This window comes from Nanorana parkeri, unplaced genomic scaffold (genome assembly GCF_000935625.1).
Source record: "Nanorana parkeri isolate BGI_ZX_2015 unplaced genomic scaffold, ASM93562v1 scaffold174, whole genome shotgun sequence".
Lineage (NCBI taxonomy): Eukaryota > Metazoa > Chordata > Amphibia > Anura > Dicroglossidae > Nanorana > Nanorana parkeri.
In genome coordinates, this window is record NW_017306442.1 from 436,221 (window position 1) to 445,118 (window position 8,898).

The window sequence follows — 8,898 nt, forward strand, 5'->3', positions numbered from 1 at the left end:
CCGGAAATTTCTTAACCCTTGCAGTGGGCCTACCTCCACAATGCAAAGATTAAGAGTAGGGATGCACAGATACTTTTTGAGTACCAGTGCAGATACTTGGCATTTTCATGAGAACTACCAGGGTTGCAGCGGTTGCAGCGGGGACCTGGCTCTGGCGCTCCACCACTGTCCTGAAATCATTAGTCTGTATTGTTTTAGAAAAACTGTCACATGATAATAAACAAAAATGTATCAGTACTGGTACTTGTAAGTACTCGGCAAGTACCAGTACTCGTACTCGCAAAACTGGTATCTGTGCATCACTTTATTTATATTTATAAAAACAAAATCATACATTAAAACTGAGATGTACAAATCCCGGGAGCTCCGTGTGCTCCTTACAAATGGCAGCTGCCTCCTAACTTTTGAATTTTTCTCTAGTCTAGTCTTGGAGCTCAAAAGTATTGGTACATGTATTTGTACTTGTACCGAGTACTGTACTTGGTATCTGTGCAACCCTAAGAGGGTTATTCACAAAACTGCCGAAGACAGACAAGTGAATAACCGAGCAAAGCGAATTGAGCCAAACGTCGTTCAGCTATTCACTTTAGCCCTGTATGGCTGATTTCAGCCGTACATCGGGTAAACATCAGCCGTACATTGGCTGCCTTCCGTCAGCCGAACATGCTCAGCATGTTTGGCTAAGCCGAAGTGCAATAGGAGTTCAACTCAACCGATCTAACATCTGGATCGGCTGAGCCCAAGCTCCGCCAGATCACTCGCTGCTGTTCTCATAGGGGCTGAACAGCAGTGAGTGAATAGCCGAGTGCCTCAGAGGTAGCGAGCGGAATCGAAAAATTTAAACAAATGAAAAATAGTTTAAAAATGAATTGAATAAATGTAAAAAAATGATTTTTTTTTTAACAAAAGAAAAAAGAAAACCAGCATGAGGTTCCCCTCCTAAACCATACCAGACCTTCTATACTGAGTGTTCATGTTCATTCATAACTTGTGGAGATAGTATGTTTACCATGTCCACAATCATGAATGAACAGGAGGCGATAGATCACTTCCCATTCATTCATAATTGAGGATATAATAACCATACTATGTCCCCAATTATGTACAAACACTCAGCGATCACTGATCACCCTGACACGCTGTCAGAGGAGGCTGAGCGGGGCGGGAGGAGAGCTCGGCCTCTTGTGACAGCACTGCAAGCTGTCTCCGCCCACATACCGCTGTCAGTGACAGGAGGCTGAGCGGTGCAGGGAGGGGAGACGCCGGACGCTCACAGTGCTCTCCTCCCTCAGCGCTCGGCCACCTGTGACAGTTACTGTCCTCCTCGCTGGGACACAGAGCAGCGCCCAGCGGGGAGGAAAGAAAAAACGAATGCAGCGCTATCTCGGCCAGAAAATGGCACTTTCGGCATTTTGCCAAAAGTGCCATGTCCGGCCGATATGTTTCGACGGCTGATATATGGGTGCATCCCAAGTATATATGATATCAGTTGCCTAACCATTGCATGTATAAACCCATTTCTGTTTCTGTTCTCACTTTACAATGAAAGCAGAACTAATTAAAGATAAAATACCTAAACCAAATTTTCCTGCAATATTACCCTTCAATCCGGAGATTTCCCCAGACTTTTTCTGCCACTGGATGTCCTCAGGCTAACGAGAGGACAATTCATCCATTTCTTTTAAACCCAGGTTGTCCTTGACCCGCCCATAGCCTGTGACTGGACACTGAAAGAAGAAGCAGCAGCAGAGTGATGAGCTCATCTCTCTGTCAATCTGCTTTCTCCTACTATCAGCAAGCTCCTCGTCAGCACATAAATTGATTAGATCCTTGTGCTGCTTCTTCCTCTCACACTTCAGGTCACATTCGGGTACTTACACTGCCTATATTTAAAAATTACATTTCATGTTTTTTTAATGACTCAATAATACTTGCCTGGAGTTCAGTTTTAAGCTTTTAGTGAGTGAAACACATGAGAGGGAGGTGCCCAGGCTGGTTATGCATGGACTCTTAACTAAATAAAGTAACTAATGAGACCAAACCTCGATGTGTGACTATCACAGTTCCATACCACAAAAATAACTGACCACAAAAACATAAACATGGCGGATTTACAAATTTCCCGGCATGTTTCTGTTTACGTCTTTTGGTCGGTTATTTTTGTAGCATAAAACTGCGGTAGTCACACATCGAGGTTTGGTGTTTTTAGTTATATTGGGGAGTAATAAGTGGTGACTCCAGTTCTTATATACATTTGGTGGGTGTTAGGGCAATAAGCTTTGTGTGTATTAGCTAAATAAAGTTGATTATTGGAGAGTGCAGCGTACATTTCTCTATATGTATGGACACGTCACACACAGGGAAGTTGATCTTTTACTTAATAACCTTCTAACCAGAGTTGCAGCCGTAAGACGGCCAGGGGCAAAGATGACATTGGTGGGTTCCTTCCTACTTGATACACTGTTGTTCATGTTTAAAAAAAGGGTGCCTTAACTTGTCAGGTTTTAATTGCTGTCTGTGTCCCCGTTAGGAAGATTCACCCCTCTCTATTTGTCCCTGTGATGGTTTACACTGAAAGTAGGGGAAATCCTAAATTTTGGTTTGTCAACAGAACAGGAATAGACGGAAAATCTCCCAATGGGAACACTGGTTCTTCCAGTTAAAACCATGGTTCTAGTGACCCTGCTGACCAGGGATTTTTCTCACTTTAGAGGGATTTCCTCTCACTTCCTGTTGTGGCTATTTGACAGGAAGTGAAGCGAAGTCTTCCCAATGGGACACATACAGGGGTTATAAATATCCCAAAAACTACTCTATCCAAAACTACAAAAACAATTTGGGACTTTGGTTCTACTTTAAGATTAATTAAGATGGGAAGAGGACTATGCTTTCACCTGCACACCTTACCCAGTCTACGAACTCCTATCATTTTCACATTTTGCAGATAAAATAATTTCCCCTTAGGGCCTAGGACCAACTTTGGAGCTTTGTGTGGGTATATTACTAAATGAGAATCTGTTTGGTTAGGTATCGGTCTATTATTAGTGAGTCTGATGGTGAGACCCCTGCAGGAAGAATGGCTTTTTGCCCTCTTAATAACATGGCTCTGCCTGCAATGTACAAAGATACTATTAGCAGCATGGCCGGAGAACTAGATACGTATTAATTGCTTTAGAGCAAGAACAGAGGGGAGCTTTTAGCTCTGTGTTAGATGAAAGTTAATAGAAGGATTTTAATAATATCACAGTAATGGCTATCCATGGTACTGACATATAACTCTGCGTGACAGAGCCACAGATGATCACATTTATTTTAAAAGCGCAGTATTTTTCAAGAGCATGAAGAACACGATTCTAAAGTACTGTGTGCAGCATCTTTTATAATAACACCAGCATATGAGATGCTTATCTGGCACCCTCAGATGAATGCTTTATCTTTTCAGTTGCATGAATAAAAAAAAAATGTGTTCTGAGACGACTTCAGCTGAGATGCAGCACATCTGCCACACCATAGATAGGTGTTCTATATGCCTTGCTGTGTTCTATTCACTGGGAAATTATAAGGGTACCAATCACCTGCTTCTGATCTTATATACAGTGCTAATGCAGACACAGAGCTTCACATAAGAAAGTTTGGATTTTATCATCTGCCTGGTACCTGATGTACATTTATAGAAGTTTGAACTTTGTGAATTAGAACATCTTTAACCCCTTCATGACTGAGGCCTTTTTTCAATTTTTTGCACCCATGTTATATTCCACATTTTAGGCCTGAAAATTACTTAGAACACCCAAACATTATATATTTTCTGAATGCCAAGACCCTATAGAATAAAATGGTGGTAGTTGCAAATTTTTATGTAGCGCACTATTAGCGCAACACCTTATTAAACACCAAAATGTTGTGACAAATTTAATTAAATGCCCCAGAACACAATAAAATACCCATTTTTTAAATGAATATAAAAGATGAGGTTACAACGAGTAAAACGATACCCAACATGCCCAGTTTACAAATTGCGTGCGTCCGTGAAACCGCAAATAACTTCAGTACCCCAAAAAGTCCATAGAAGACGCTTTAAAAGCCCCCACTGGTCATCAATTTAGAGATACCCCAAAATACTGGCACTAGAATTATTGCTCTCACTCCGGCGTGCGCGGCGATACCCACCATGTGTAGCGCGTTCGTCGTTTTCATACGTAGGCGCACCCGACGCGTGGAGACGCTCGTGCTCGCGGGGGACTTTACATTTTTTAAAATTATTATTAGATTTATTTTATTTTAATTTAAAAAACTGTTTTTGTTTTTTTACTTTACTTTGACTGCTATCACATAGGGGAGCTTACAAGCCCCCCCATGTGATAGCAGATGGTGGTGACAGGTACTCTTTAAGGTGATGCTGGGGGTCCACTTCAATAGCTTATAGCTGGGCTGTAGGAGCCCAGAACTGACAGCCCAGGGGCCGGAAGTGATGCAATCTGCATCGCTCCCGGTCCCATAGAACGTGGAGGGGATCGATGAATGGAAGTTCGTTGACCTCCTCCCCAGCTCCCTGCGGACACCAAGGCAACGGAGCCCGGGAAGCACGGCGGGGGTGTCCGGCGGGGGCCCTTCTTCAGGATACAGAAGCGATCTGGCGACTGGTAAGTCGCCATAAACGCTTCTGTTGTAAAGCCGACAGTCGGCTTTACAAGTTTAAACAGATTGCCGCCGGGAGTCTGTTTAAATAGCCCCTATGCTGGCGACGTACACTGTACATCGTCAGTCACAAAGGGGTTAATGTTCTTACCGATTGATATGGGTGGTCCTTTTGTAGTTGGCTCTGCTTCCTATATTAAAGTGACACTAAACTGAGGAGGTAAATCTTAAAAATGCTTCAACGTAACCTGTTAACAAAAAATGTATCTTATTTGTGTATCACTCACCATGGTCTCTGTCTGTTGTAAAGTAGTCACCGCTCCAAGCTCACTCCGGTGATGGACTACAATCTCATGTTTAGTTTACTAATTTGTACTGAGATTGTAGCCCAACATGGGAGTGAGCTTGGAGCGGTGGCTACTTTACAACACACACAAAGGGACCATGGGGAACAAAAGTAGTCACCCTCCAGAAGGAAGGACAGTGTCAGCACCAATTCAGAGATGATTTGAGGATCTACAGCCGAGTCATACACAAATAAGTCACATTTTTGTTAATGGTTAAGGTACCCAAATAAATGTTTAAGATTTAACTCCTGGGTTTACTGTCACTTTAACTATTTTGCAAATATTTTGCATTACGCTGTGATAATAAATCAAACTGAGAGGTGGACAATTTCCATGAAATATGGAGCCTTATGTGAATCGGTATTGTATTACCCAATTTCTGCATTTATTATATCAATGGCTTTCAAACTTTCTTTTTACAGGAGCCTAAAAAAGGAAAATCCCTGCTAACTCCCAAGCCATGCTCCCAGTTACAAACAACATCCCTAAAATATAAAAATATTCCAAAATGTTACTGTATATGTAAAAATAATTTACATTTTCTGTTGAGTTTTTGAAACACCGATCATACATTAAAACAGGGATGCAAAAATCCCAGGAGCGCTGTATGCTAGTGGTAATGACAGCTGCCTTCAAACGTTTGAGGTTTTTCTCTAATCTAGCCTTGGAGCTGAAAAAGTATCAGTACTTGTACTTGTACAAAGTACGTTACTTGGTATCTGAAAATCCCTAGTTGTGACCTTTGCTAGGCTGGACGACTCTTTCATCCTACCAGGTTCTCTACTGGGGCCTATGGAGAAAAGATCGTTGTCTTTTTTCCATAGGTCCTAATGGAGAATGTGTCTCCTTATAGCCTCATAAGCTAGGTTAGTGAGTCTTTCATCCTACAACGTTCTCCAGTGGGGCCTATAGAAAAAAGATCAGTCTTTTCTCCATAGGCACTAATGGAGAATGTGTCTCCTTGTGGGCTCTTATGCTAGGCTATGCAAACCTTTCATTCTGGAAGGTTCTCCATTGGGGCCTACGGAGAAAAGACAAGTGCCTTTTCTCCATAGGCTCTAACAGAGAACCTGCATCCTTGTAGGCTCTTATATCTCCCTGGGATTATATTGGTGAGAACCCTAAATTCAAAGGCATGAACTTGCACACCAGCTGTAGCCATGATAAGGGGGTCTCACTCTCCTTGTTGGCTTTTTTTATTCATCTTATAATATGGAGAATGCAGCCGGAGGTGCTGTAATACAAAAACGTTGGTAGAAGCACTCAACAATACCAGGTGTACAGGAACAGTATTGGTAATTACAACATGGAAGAACTAAATGTTGGAATATCCATGACATATAAGAAGCTGGGGACTGACTCAGCCCAGCAGCATCTATTTATAACTAAACTATGACTTTTTGGGTCAATTGCCTCTTTAAATTTTTTTATTTTTACTTCCAATTGGAGCATCAAAACAGAAATTCAAGATGCAAGTAAAGCTGGCTGTTCACTGGTAGATTTTTGTTGGGACATTCATATCTCGTCAGAACATTCAATAAGGCTATCAGAGACTTGAGAAACATTGTTTCAGTTGATTTTAACATTTGATTTTGTAAAGGAATGGGATTTGTTAAAAGAAAACAAAATTAGAATTTTATTTGTTTGAGAAAAAATGTCCTTCCTGTTTCTTTTGATTTTTTTGAGCCTGTTAACTATTGGTAGAATCAAAGGAAAATGATTTTTTTTTTTTTTAGCATAATTCTACTGGTGTATGGCCAGCTTTAGTAACATTAAACTTTACATATTTATTCTGTGGGTTGTGCAAACTTTTTTCAGCTCTGACACTCCCTGTGTAAATAAATAATCTACATCTGGAGATGTTCTCTTGCAAATATAAGCATGCAGTGTGGGAGCAATCTGATTGAGGCTGTAAAATAACAGATTTACTGAAAGTTTAGTGTAATGGTTTACCGGCAGAAGAAAAATAAGTGACAAAATATTAAAATGTGTGTGGGTGACACGGCTTTGTTTACACAGCTGTCAGTATGATGGAGCGCCACTTATATATGTAACCAGCTTAAACTCTTCCCACTGTTGGGACGTAACTGCATTGCTCTGTGTATGATAATCTGTCATATATGGGAGGAGGACACTTGGTATAAATCTGCAGATATCTGCAATATTCACATTCAGAGCTTTAGTATCTTTTCTCATTTCAGCAATCTGAGATATTTTTCCATGTCAATGTTACTCCATTACAGCCGAGGGGTCCCAATGTTCAGTTACAGGAAGCCTGTCATAGAAATACAGGGAACTGTCATTGCTGACCTTCTTCTGAAAATGCTTATCACCTGACTGTTAAGCTGAGATTCTGGCTTTAATGGACTCTGAACCACTGTTCCCGAACAAGTATGCCGATCAGGAAATTCAGACTGAAATCCGAACTCTCTATCTGTATAGTGTTTTGGGTTAGTGACTCATATTACCGAAAAATTAGTAACAGCATGATAGCCAGGTATGATAGCTTGTAACTAAAAAATTTTGAAGACTAGGCTAGCATTGACAGCCTCCATGATTTTAATGATGTGTTTGCTTTAAATGTATATCTAACACCAAACTTTTTTTTGTTTTAGGTAGAGTAGAGAAGGGGTAAAGGATTTAGCCAAGCAAAAAGGTAAGTGCCTTCCATTGGATAATTAGTCTAGGTTCAGCAATGTTATGTCACCAAAAAATGAGGTCAGCTGCCTACCTGAATATACTGAATGACCAGGTTTTTCCATCAATAGATCTTTTCTTCCCTGATGGCACACTGGGCATATTCCAAGATGACAATACCAGGATTCATCGGGCTCAAATTGTGAAAGAGTGGTTCAGGGAGCATGAGACATCATTTTCACACATGGATTGCCCACCACAGAGTTCAGACTTTAACCCCATTGAGAATCTTTGCTATGTGCTGGAGAAGACTTTACACACTGGTCTGATTCTCCCATCATCACGACAAGAACTTGGTGAAAAAATAATGCAACTCTGGTTGGAAATAAATGTTGTGACATTGCATAAGCCTATCGAAACAATGCTACGGTGAATCAAAGGTAAACGTGGGCCAACAAAATAGTGTGTGACTTTTTTTTCTGGCCAGACAATGTATAAGTCAGCATGTTTTGGGGACTTCCACCTGCCCCCTTTATTAGGGTTTTAATAGTTGTTGATGGAAAATACACACAAGCCAGGAAACAGTATTTTATAGAGAACTCTCATATTACAGAAGCTGGTCTTGCAGCCTCTATGAAAAACTGTTTTCATTAGGTTGTTATTTACAAAGGATCCTCAGGTGCCTTTGTCATCCCACAACCATTAAAGCCCTGATGAAGTGCACATATGAAAGTACCCAAACACAATGGATTAGAAGATATTAGATAATTATTTTTTGGACTCATAACAAACGGTGTGATGCTTCATTCTTCTTTTCTGTGTATTTGTCCCAAAGAGCCCCCTTCTGGCTTTTGTTTGTATTTGAGGCAGCCTTACCAGGAATATTATACCTTATGCCATAGATTATCTTCATTCAAGAGGAATAAAACACAGTGCTTGGATTCAGTGCTCCCCATCTGCAGCTTCACACAGGTTTTTTTTTTTCCCGGTTTTTTTTATAACTGTCTGTGTTCATTGTGGAGACAATCTCAAGGCCCACAAATACAACAGAAATTGAGAGGAAGTCTTTCCAAAGTGAGGGGACATCCCCTCTTAGACAATTGCCATCACAAGTTTTTTTTATTTCCTGTCACTTTCTGTCCCAGAAACAATGTCAACAAAGGGTTCCCAACGCAGACAGAGACAGCAGTGGAACCCTGACAGAGGTTCTAATTCCTCATCGCTCTATCCAAAACATGAAAAAAATGTGGGCTTTGGATATACGTTTATGGAATAA